Source organism: Photinus pyralis, unplaced genomic scaffold (assembly GCF_008802855.1).
Source record: "Photinus pyralis isolate 1611_PpyrPB1 unplaced genomic scaffold, Ppyr1.3 Ppyr1.4_LG7, whole genome shotgun sequence".
Classification (NCBI taxonomy): Eukaryota; Metazoa; Arthropoda; class Insecta; order Coleoptera; family Lampyridae; genus Photinus; species Photinus pyralis.
Window position 1 is genome coordinate 18,050,823 of NW_022170738.1, and position 12,594 is coordinate 18,063,416.

Genomic DNA, 12,594 nt, shown 5'->3' on the forward strand with positions numbered 1-12,594 from the left:
TCAGGATTTAATTCTAGCACCATCTTCACCATGTATGCCAATTTTCAGCTTGTTTTTTCAAATTTCTGGGTCAATGTCTACTTTTACTGGACTACGCCGCGTTATCACTCCCTCTCTTTTGTTTTGGGTTTTATCTAAATGCAAATTATTGGCAAACAGTGCTCTTCTGAATTCAGACGGCCGCGGCCAGGATGCAAAAATAATATTTAAATTTCGTCGCCCTCCGTGACCTTATCGTTTGAATGCATCTTTGGTTATCGATACATCCGAATTTTTTAACATATTTTTTGTGAAAACATTTAAACAATTTTAATTCCGTTATTAAATTTCGATAATTATTTCCTGGCTACGAATTGATCCCTGTTTGTAAATGTATAAAGATAAAAGAGGATAACCTTTGATTTTGAGTAAGACTCGTATATTTCACCTTCTATTTGTGACGATTCTCTTTCTTTTTAATTTTCTATAATACCAAGTGGCACCATCCGGTTTATTTATTTACTTTTGCTTGGTTGACTAGTGGTAGAAAGAGAACGCCTCGATCACCCCGACCCATATCTCCTGTGCCTGACCTTAACTAAAGGTAATTTAGTTGCGTGTGCTCAAAATGCGTGTAACACTCCCTTCTCCAACATATATCACATTATTCACCTTGGCGTAGCATCGATGGTCGTGACGTTACTTTTCGGAAGTAAAACGATATGGCGAAGATACTGCCGGCAGATTTTTTGAGGTTTTTCTAGAGAGAATACTCCGGGGTGGGTTTTCTTGGGCTCAAATCGGCACGGTGACTATTCCGAGGACGAATCTTCTAGACCCGAATTTTTTTATGGCGAATCTTGCGAGGGCGAAGCTTCCGAATCTTCAGGACGGGGACGAATCTCCTAGGCGAGAAGCTTATGGGCAGGGGGATCTTCCGACGGCGAACATTAAGAGTGAGACAGTGAAGAATATTCACTGATTTTCGGGAATGCGTATAATTCTTCGTTCTACACATGCGCAAATCTATTTCATAGGATATCAACTTTAATAGAAGTAGTGCAGTTATAACTTCCTTAAAATATCTTAATCAATAAACTGCACCAATATAGACAACGAGCGACAAAGTCACTTCCGGTTGACGAATATTAACCAAAATTTCTAATCAATTAGCCCCTTGACCATTGTCTACCTATTGCTAAAAACAGAATTGGAAAATTCGAAACCGTTAGTGAGTTCTCGTGTCCACAGACTGACGTACGGACGGACGGACGGAAAACTGATACCTATCTAAATCCCTCAACGGACGGAGTTCATACACGCAAAAAACAAATCGAACAGATTTCTTGGGAAATTTTTACATATCGGGAGAAATTGTGAGTAATAATGTAATGGGGTGGGAAAATAGACTAGGGTCTGGTGTTATAATTTCGATTAAATTATTTCACAGTGGCAACAAACTGTACTAATAATGTTCAGTTATCCAATATATAAGTTTAACATAGACAAGAAGAACTTGTAGATGCAGAAAATTCGACAGGAGACGATTTCTCTAATTCATTGTTCGCAATATTGACTGTACGCGGTTTCCGATATCTTCAAAGTTGTATTACAATTGGATTCGGAAAAAATTTCGATAACAACATTATACTGAATTTGATTAAGGTCATGTTGATTTCCTTCGAGACTTGTATTAGTTACATAACAATTGAATTCGAATCTCATTTCGAGGTATTATATCAAAATACTGTTTGTCGCGAAAATACAGGATTGGGACTCGCTACGAGTAGTTTCTTGCTCTTTTTTTTGCACACACAATTTGAATCATTATGTTGCTTTCAATTGGCTCAAAGAATGCCAATAATAAGAAAGATGTAAACAATAGTCGACTCAACCGTCAGATATTGGATGTCTAAAAAGGAAATACCACCAAGCACTGAACACAAAGAAAAAGGTCAATTACGAAAGTCACTAGTAAAAATAATGTACGCAATTACAGTATTAGAATTAAGACGCTTCCGCTTTGCCGACGTGTTTAAAGAGAGAGTCTCATTGGACCAAGGTGAAAAATATTCCCACTGCACTGGCGCAAGAATATGACAAACGCTATGAATGAGGAATTAAGTACAAGGAAGTGCATGACAGCTCTTGCTAGTTAAGGTCGGCGGATGGATGGTGTATGGGTTTCTTTGACTGCGGTTTCGTTGGATATGAGAGGCTAGGTAAGGCTACCCTTCATGGGTAGGTGGCCTGGGGCTCCTCCTCCCAACTGGTTAACTGTAATATAAATAGAAGTAACACATTTTAGACCAGTAGCCTGCAGAACTTGACCGAAAAGGCCAATTGTGTATCCGGTTACCAAAATGACAACCAGAAAAGAAAATGCGATTTGAGAATAGCAGACCTACAAAGCTTAAACTTCAGGAAAAGTTGTACTAGAAGATCCATTAGTTCAGTAATATTCAGGACGTCCTTTTCTTTAAAAACAGAGCTGTGAAAGTGTAATTTTTTTTATGTTTTTGAGACTGATCACGCAGCAGACGTGTCGTTTTTGTTAGTCAATGTAGGCCAGATGGACAAGTAAGATTGGTTGCTTTATTTAATTTGATAAGAAGTTTAAATTGTATAAAATTTGCAGATGTATTTTTCTTGCAAAATTGGTTATTTTTTAAAATTGTTGTTAGGCATTATATTAGTACTGTTTCAGTATAAAGATATACAGATGTGATGAACGTTAATGTGCTGCTAAGGGAACAATTGCAAACGTATTGTTTACGTAGAAATACTTGTTTCATTTGAGATTCTTGTAGTTCTTGTAGTTATTTAAAAATCATTTAGTCACGTGTGTTTACGAACACAGTAAATTTTGAGTTTCATGTTAGAGTGGGTAAACCCAGTGATTGTTTGTAAAATATAATTTTAAAAATTGTTAAAGTGAAGTTCTTGTTGTAAAGTTTTGACCTTTTTAAGTCATGTTTAGTGACGAATAAATGTGTAAACAAATTTCTACCTACATACCATACGAAACCATAAACATTTCCAATGTTATTCTTCATATTCGCTAACTTAACTGACAAGCCGTTCACATCGCGAATGAGCACACTGGGTGGGGACAGTTGAATCTATTCGAGTGGTGGTATATTTCATTACATAATTTCACACTAGTCCTGACCTGATGTCATTCGTTAACGCTAGCAATTTTAGCTTCAAAGTAGACGTTTTACTGAGTCATTGATTTTTTGCGTTCCTGTTGAAATATAGTAGAGCACGTAACTGCTTGTGACTTGTGAATCGCGCACTCAATATCTCTATTATGCATTTTATCGCGAAAGTTTGCGTCCAATTTTAAACTTTTTCATATTCTCACAGATGTTGAGCATCGAAGCGTACGTCGTGCCCAGCAAATTATATTATTCTATCTACATCATTTCAAATTTTGTAAGTGCACTTGATCTTAATTCGCACCCTAAACCGAAGTTTTTCAATTACTCCATTTCAATTATGTCCACCGGCACTTCTGAAATTGGCCCCAGTTGTACGATTTAATCTCATTTTTGTATGCCCGTTACAAAGTGGGTTTGATTTACACCTTCACAAGATCTCGCACTTTTTAGTTCTAATATTATTGAGGCATCAAATCTCAACATACCTCTAAAACTCCATTTTAATCTTACAGGAAAGCTCCGAAATTTGCATCATCGTATGCCTCTATTAAATCAACATAATGGGTCATTTCGAAGGAAAAACCTTATAAAATTCTGCACGAATAACCTGCTCAACATATTGTTCGCCCCGCGTAGTTGATAATGGCAAATCGATAACCACAGCATCACATTAATTTTACGGCGTAAAATAATTACATAATTGTTGAGGTTTGCGCCGTAGATTAATCAACGGGGTTGGATAACCTCAGTCCACAATTGCCCTGTTTTGCTATTTGGGAGGTTTTAGGCCAGGAGACTAACATAATTTTGACGCCGCCACTATCGTATGAACTTAGATGAACTCTTGTTTACTTTAAAGGTGATAGGTTATTACGACCCGTTGGTTTCCAACTAGCATCCTCTCTATTGTAAACTACAATGAAGTGAAAGCTTTAGCTTCGCATTAAATTCCATAAAGATCTGAACTGACTTGTTTTTACTACTTTTCTAAATAAAATAGTAATTGTTACATATTTGATCGTAGCACCTTTGAATTTCTTTCCTGTAAACATTGAAGTACGTAAGTACACTTTTGAAAACACATTTTTAATTAAAGAACTTAAACACTCAAGGATCATGCACTTAGTACACGTAGCAAGGATTAACCCTTGCATGAAGCTTACAATTTCTGTAACTTCAATCTGGAACCATTCCAAAATGCTTCCATGTCAGTCAAGTAAATGTTACGCATTGTACTCTCACGCTGGATAGAAAATATAGACAAATTTAACAAGAAAGCTTGCGATTCAGCTCAAGATGCTTTTTCCCGTGTTGTTTTGTAGGACAAGTGCAACTTTTTGTCACATTGGAACTGCATGTACTTCCACACTGAAAACATGTTTTAATCTTTCTGGTGTCTTTTTCGATGCATATATCATAATATGCTTCCAAATATATTCATATAAATTCAATTGCACTTAATTCACAATGATAGTGTGGCAGTCTTAGCACTTCATGTCCACAAGTTTAAGTTATTTCGTTAACCTAACGCCGTTTCTTTATTTCAAGTGATTTAAGGCTCATATCCCTATGTCATATACTTAGGCACACAAGTTCCATTGTGCCCTGTGCAAATGCAATTAAGTTAAAGTCCGTTTCCGGAACAAGTTACGTCGGTTTGAAAAAGCAGTTTGTTGTACATTACCAGACCTTGTTAGAAGATTGTCTTGTTTAATAAAAGTGAAAGTGTTTCCTTTTTTGAACATCCATTGCATTGAAAATTAATGGTGTTCATTAAGCCAATTTGAGAGTTTCCTGAAACTTTCAGCGAGTGTTTTTGTATCGGTGCTAAGTGCGTCGGTAAATCGCACGACGTTGTTACGACCAGATTAACGGGTTATTGTTTAAAAAGTAATATTAAGTTTCTTTCTTTGTTTATTTGTGTCAACCACCTGCGTGTGGAATGAGTGTAATGGGCTTGTGCCCCTCTTTACTTAAGGTTTTTCTTGATCATTTATTGTGTTTGAGAATCATTGTCAAACAACTAATTGTGCGTTTATTTAAATCCATGGTACGATCCAGATAGAGTTCTCATGTACGGATTTTTTCCTATTTGTGCCCCTAGATTTATCTCCAGAGGTTTATGTAACGGATTTCTTTGGAATTTTCTTAAGCTGATCGAGGCTTGAGTCTCTTAAATTCTTAATTTCGAGTAATTGGGATTTTGCTTTGTACCGAATGTCGGAGGTGTACGAGGAGAGAGCATAAAAATGATGTATTATATTTGAGCTAGCTGGACAAGTGTTTTGTGGGTGGTGACCGCACGCTATTGCGCAAAGCAATACATAAGGAATGATCTGATGAGAATAAAATCAGGCAAGATTAGAATTAGTTTAAGGGAGCTATTTTGGAATAAAGCAAAGGATAGGGATTTACATTTAAGATAAATTATTAGTTAATTATTTGGAAAAATGTTCGATGAGGGAAACGTACAACTTTATACTCTTCATCTGTCATGTTAAGAGTGATTATCTACATAAAAAAATCTGGTCCTGTCTCTCATCTCTAAAGCCAGCTGCTAAGGAAAAATGTGGGCTGGTCTGATATTTGAGTGAAAGTTACGTTACGTATAGTAGTGGCAAAGTTCTACGTTGGGGTTGTCACGTCGCTGGATGGTTAACTGTTGGTTCCAACCATTGAATAAAAACACTATAAGAAGCCTAACGCTTATGGAAGAAAGCGCGACAAATCTCACAAATCCCCTTGCACCCGCATTGGTTGTGACCACCGAACTCTCTTTGCGGTAAATAGGAGGAAAGCAAACTCTCATTCTTCTCAGTTCAAGAATCGACTCTATTGACAGTGTTCCCATTATATTCTCAGTTCAAACTCTGTCGCGCTTTATTTCCACGGGGTTAGGCTTCTTATAGTGTTTTTATTCAATGGTTCCAACCAAATGTCAAGTATTCTCGACAGTCGTGAATCAAAACGGCATCTTCTGTAAGCATTCAGCTTGCTATCTACGGTAAAGCTCTTCAGAATCCGATTCGAAATTCATGAAACTGAAGTGTGCGTCTATATATTATAATTATGTTCAATTACCCAAATCAATTTTAATTACACGATTGCAGATTGTGCAAATATGAAATTTCAAACGTGAATTCAATTATTTTCCATTTGCATAAATCCTATTTTTCAGGTTTACATAATATCCACCCGAAGGTGTAATTGCTGCACTTTGATAACCTGTGTGTGTTCATTTTCTAGTCAAAGCAACAAATTCATATTATCGACCCGCACTTAAAACCTACTCGCATTATGTACTTTATACAAACAGAGCAAGTTGGAATGTAATTGAACCATATTTCATTATGTATTTGTATCGATCATACCATGAAAGTGGGAAATTCAACAAAACAAAGTACCTACCCATGCGTCACAGCCCTGCAGCTGACACAAAAGTTAGATACATCTCACAAATTTCACAATCTCTACGTGATTCAAACTCAAATTTACTTTTGCCCATTATTTACTTTGACGTGTTCATTTATTTGGATTCCGACTTATTTTTATTGCGTTGTCTTACACGAAATGCGACTAAATCGATTTCCACCCCCTGTCGTAATTTACCCTTTGATGCGATTGAATGGATACACAGAATTTTAAATCAGAAAAATGAGTAATGGGTATAAAAGCCTTTCATACTAATTACATATTATCTAACTATTAATCTGCGGAGGAATATTATTATATATTAACAGAACCAAAAACTTACAAAGTTGCTGTAGTTTCATTTGCCCTCGGAAAAATTTTATCGGAAAATTATAGCTTTAATTGAGATATTTGACCTGCTTTCACCATTGATTTAGATTTCTTTAAAAACTATTACAGAACCAAGAAAAACCGCAAATTCAAAACAGTGATAACATAGCGTTATCCTCGGCGTTATCATGGGATTCATTCCCACTTTCGCTTTAAAGATGCAAATTTTCTTACTTTAATAAAACACTTGCCGCATCCCTTAAATAAAATGTTATCAACTATTTTCTTATCGAACCCCATTTACTTTAAACACAGATGCCTCTTTTACACGAAAATAAAACCTAACAAATAATTTTCATGAAACCCTCATTTTCATGCCTATTATGTCAGAAAATGCTTCTCCCTTTGTTTCCGCCCTTTTTGGATAATACGATCCTGCAATACAGTTCGCACTTGGCCAATGCCATTGTGATTTCGGCTTGTTGAGGGTCTCTCTGAACGTGGTTCTCTGTCCACATGATGTGAGGCCATCTTTGAAGCGGTTGTACCACTTCTCTAGCCCTGAAGTACTTTTAAGGCATCGTCTCCAAAAGTTTGTTGAATCGTGCGAATGGTTTTTATTTGGGTATCGCCAAGATTGAAGCAATATCGCTGCTCCAGTTTTTTTTGTCATTTTACGAAAACTGAAATCAGACTTCTCTCCACACATCTACACACGTAGGCCGACCGCCGACTGCCAGCAACTGTCGCTATTTGCGGGCGGGAAAAAATTCACGGTTACGCACGAATGTCCCCTCCGCATCTCCACCAAAGTAAGTCTCCCGCGCTCCATTCGTTATTGAAAATTTAGGAGGATCGGTCCTTGATATTATATCACCTGCATGATCCGGTGACATATTCCTCAGCAAAATGGCCGCTTGTTATCAGTACATGGGGAAGTAAGCCAAGGGCATCGGCACCCGCAGGTATAGGTGAAATTAACACAAAGTGACAAAACTTGTCCGTAAGTCGAGCAAGAATTAGTACGTAACGTAAAACGTATCCGAGACTTAAACTTGAACCTGAAATTGAACTTAAACCCTAAAAGAAATCAAAAGTAACCCCTCTTCTTTGTTGACATAAAATTTACCTACCTATTATCTAAGAGGTTAATTGTACCGCAGATTTTGAAGGTGAACCAGGCGTACCTTTAAACGTTTATATATAAAAAGCTCACTCTCCATTAATCATCTGCCACGAAACTAAACATCGATAAATATAACGTGCGACAACCTTACAGCCCAATTATTTACTAAGCTGTGTCGGTTTAAAAAATACGATTTATCATCACAAGATTTGTTCACAATTTATACTTGTAGTTCTTTACTTGGTAACGCTACTAAGAAGCCAACAGTCCGTATAGTTATTTATTATATAAAGATACATAAAAACTGTTTTATCCAAATGCAAGTTCTGTGATACAGTGGCAACTTATGTAAAATAAACAAAATATAAAACAGTTCCAAACGGTTTATTTCGAAGTGAGAGGGCAGCAGCATTAAATTACGTAAAAGTTTCGAGAGTTGGGTTGTATATGTATGTAGCAGAAGGAAACCTCATTGTTGAAGTTTGTTCTGTAGCGTCTAATTCTAAATAAACTTCTCCTTTACTTACACAATAAAGTTACTTTTAGAACAAATGTTTCCAACCTATTCTCTGAAAAAAGGTAATACCGCCATAAAAATTCACTCTCCCACATTTCAAACGAAATATTTACGATAATTACTTTATCTGCTGGAAAAAAGTCTGTTTCCTGTCTACAGAAAGACACAAAACTAAAATAAAAACAAGTACTTCAGTAATTTATAACTGTGCGATTTATAAACAAATTGAAGTAAAATTGATGTTCCGAGTTGTTGTAGTACAAATTGAATGGATTCGGTGAATCAATTAAGTAGGATATATTCACCAATGACAAGAAAATTCGATACTAATTGCTCATTACACGCAAAATGGCAATTTACGCTAACACAACACGTACACCACATTCAAATTTCCACATCCGCTATTATCGTGTTCAACAACCGCTTATAATTCTAAATTCACCAACTGAGATGATGCCATATTTAACAAAATGTGTAGTTGTGTACATTTCTGTGGGGTTAAATAATTTATAACTTGCCAACGGGTAGATTACTTCTACTTTAACATGATTGGTGTATTAACTGGATGATGTAGTTCATCCTTATTCTTTGGAGAAACTCGCGCATAACATGTTGTCAGTTGGAAATCGGGCACTAATGCGAGAATAAGTGCAAACTCAACGAGCAGTATTTTGTTCGAGTCATTTTGGGCCTGTAGAGTATTGAGGACGCGAATGCTTTCTTTAATTACTGATCGCGGATTACATTTTGCAAAATATAATTGAAGCATTTGCTGAAAGTCATGGAGTTTTTGATAGGCATGCAAACAGAAACGCTACTTTAGTGAAATTCACAATCTCAAGAGGAGTAAAAGGATTTTAAAAAGAGCCTTTTCTCTAGATGTACTCGAATTCCACTTTCACATCCCCAAAAACTGAGTTCAATCCTCCCCTGGTCTGCCTGTAAGTAGGAATGATGTACATAAGGGTGGCAAGTTGGAGGTTCAATCTGGAACAGACAGTGGGAGAAATCTTGGTGCATAAAATATAATTGGAGGCACATGGAGAAAATCAGTGGGTTATATGTTGTAAGATCTTGGATCCATCTTAAAGGCGGTAGTACTTTGGTGTGCGAAAACCGGGCCATCAAATCTGAAGTAATACTTCTTAGTGGGCGGTTGTCCCACACTACTCCTACTATAAACCCAAGCAGGGGTGTCCGTACGGATTTCCCAATTCCAATTAAAAAGATTTTTTCTGAAACTACTTTAGAAACAACTACTTTCGTCTGTAAGAATGGTGAGGAAAGTAAAAAACAATGGCTGCGTTAATCTTATAATGACATTTATAATTGACACATGCCCCTATCCAGATTGTTGTGTCAAACTTCATTTATTGCATACGATGATTTTTCATTTTGATTGTAGTTTCAGAATAAATTATGTATAAAACTTGGAAAGTAACTTAAAAAAACTCCGCTTTCTTATTTAGTTGTACAAATAACTATTACTCGTGGAGGTTGCGGCGGTGCCAAAGCCTTCCGTCTCCCTTATAGTGCATGGACCACGATACTGCTTCAAAATTTGACAGTCAGTTTCTACGCCTCTCTTTATTTTTCACTGTAGGTAGTATATAATTTGTTTCACTCACTTTAATTTGTCTGTGAACGATTCTTTGCCTTATTTCCGTTGGATGATTAGGTATACCCATTTAGTGACAAAATAAGCGGGGTAGATTGGAGTTGTCGATAATGGGTATCTAAAAAAATAGGTTTGCACTTTAGATAGAAGCGATTTACTACAAAATTGAGGTTAGGATTAAGTGATAATAAGCTAAATTGCGCATTAAATCAATAGTGTGAAACTGTCCTGCATATTGTCAATATATTATGTACACCCAATTTGGTTACAGTTGTGTAGATACCCGTAGCGAATCCACTTCTGGTGCTTACGTTTACAATTTATACTGCGTGCTTTATACAACATAACCCACTTACTAATTTTGTTTTAATCTCCTTGTTACAGAACAATTAGAAGCATGGAGAATCTCACAACTTTAAAACCCTAGGTAAGCATCTTTCAAGTCATATTGTACAATATACCTACATGTAACAGGAGGCAGAAAATCGATAAATATTATTATAAATCATCTCAAGCGTAAACTTAAAGCTCTAAGCTTAAAAATACTCTTTTTAGCTTCCGTAAGATTGTTAGTTAATTAATATATAAAGCTTTCCTGAATCCTGTTACGTGCACCTTTAGAAAGTTCCATATAAATGAAACTTCCTTCATTACAATCTGTCTAAAACAATGACGTCATGCTATAGAGTGCATCAAATAGAACCTGAAAGCTCTATTGAAAAGTGTTGATGTTTAAATGGAACGCATTGAACAGTTCGAAATGAGCAACAAAATAATAGAAACTGTATCTGCATTGTAGTTAGACTTCGGTTTATGAAATTAATATGAAGGCTGTCGATTTCCGTTAGTTTACACTGCCATTTCATAGGTTTCACCTATTTCTTTCAGTTTATGGTTTTTATTTTACAGCGAACATTTACGAGAAAATTTTTAGCTTCCTAGCATGTGCTAGGTAGCTATTGCGATAGCCGTTTTTTGAACATTTCAAAATTTCATCAAATGTGGACGTTTTAGACCATTTTAAGCAACTTTTAAAGAATAAAAATTTTTTCCGTCTGTATGTACGTACGTACGTTTGTTGGCAATTTTCTGAGAAAACGGCTCGACGGATTTTGTTGAAATTTTGTATATATGTTTTGGGCATACCGAACAGAAAAATAACGGGCCGGATTTTTGAAAAAAAATTTTGGAGCGCCGTAACGGCATCGAACTTTTTTTTTCAAATAGCAACCTAAAATTTGATTCTATTATTTGGAAGACCTTATTTTCCTGTGTACAACCTACAAAAAATTGGGCCGGGTTATATTATCAAAAAACGGAGAAAAAAATTGTCAAAGTCAAAAAATTGTGTTGCATATGTGCAAAACGCAACGATCTTGTTTCTGAAGCAATTTAAACGAATTTTCTATGGTAAGTCCCTTTAATAAAAGCAAACAAAATTCATGCGCAAAAATCGTGTTGCGCATGCGCAGAAATGCAATTTTCTTATTTATGGAACAATTAAAACGAAATTTGGATGGTAGGTCCTCATAATAAAAGAAAACAAAATGCATGCGCAAAAAATCGAGTTGCGCATGTGCAACATCCAACTTTCTTATTTATGGAGCAATTTTAACGAAAATTGGATGGTAGGTCCCTCTAATAAAAGCAAACAAAATCGTGTTGCGCATGCGTATAAATGCAACTTTCTTATTTATGGAACTAGGTACAATGCGAAATTTCATCAAATGTTGACGTTTTAGATCATTTTAAGCAACTTTTAAAGAATAAATTTTTCCCGTCTGTAAGTGCGTACATATGTTGGCAATTTTTGGTTTCAGCTAGGAAGCTATTCTGTCAAGAATTTGACACCTGGTTTTTGTTCAAATCTGATTGCGGTTATTTCGCTGAAAAGTTTGTCAAGCTGCCAGATGATGGTTTTACGATCGGCTTGCAACCACAATTGAATATAGACAATAAGGTGGAAAATTCTTTTGATTTTACATTATAGGTTTCATAATGATAATGGATATTGTTTGCCGTAAACTGCGCAAGATTGTATGTTAGTTTGTTGTATTGCATTATTTTAGAACACTCAAGTATTATACTAAATTTGTCATTACACGACATTCAGTTAGGGTAGCCTTTCATTATCGCCATCCATGAAGTTCTAGAGATCTCCATAAATCGTAGAAAATGTACTAATAGCATTGACTAATACTAATATAATTAGTCAATGCTAATAGCCAACTTTGAAAATATGAGTAGTATGTATCCGTAAAAGTGAACTTTTTTAGAGAGAAAAGCCTCGAGAAAAGCAAAAGCTCCTCAATAGTTCTAAAAAATGTATATAAAAAAACATGAAATGCGAAATATCATAAACCGCTTTTAGATTTTAGGGTTTACCAAATGCATATTAAGCACATTTGCTACTGCGTATCGTATGAAATAGGAGAATATGCTATCTAAT

General features: G+C 35.8%; 1 protein-coding gene across 1 annotated transcript in view; it reads left to right on the forward strand.

The window, feature by feature from the left end:
- The window catches only part of LOC116175379 (fibronectin type III domain-containing protein 5), a 207,444-nt gene that overhangs the window by 63,254 nt on the left and 131,596 nt on the right, over positions 1-12,594 (forward strand). The window contains exon 3 of the mRNA XM_031493459.1: positions 10,530-10,572. The gene's annotated coding sequence lies outside the window, so the exon portion shown is untranslated. The remainder of the gene's footprint in view (positions 1-10,529; positions 10,573-12,594) is intronic.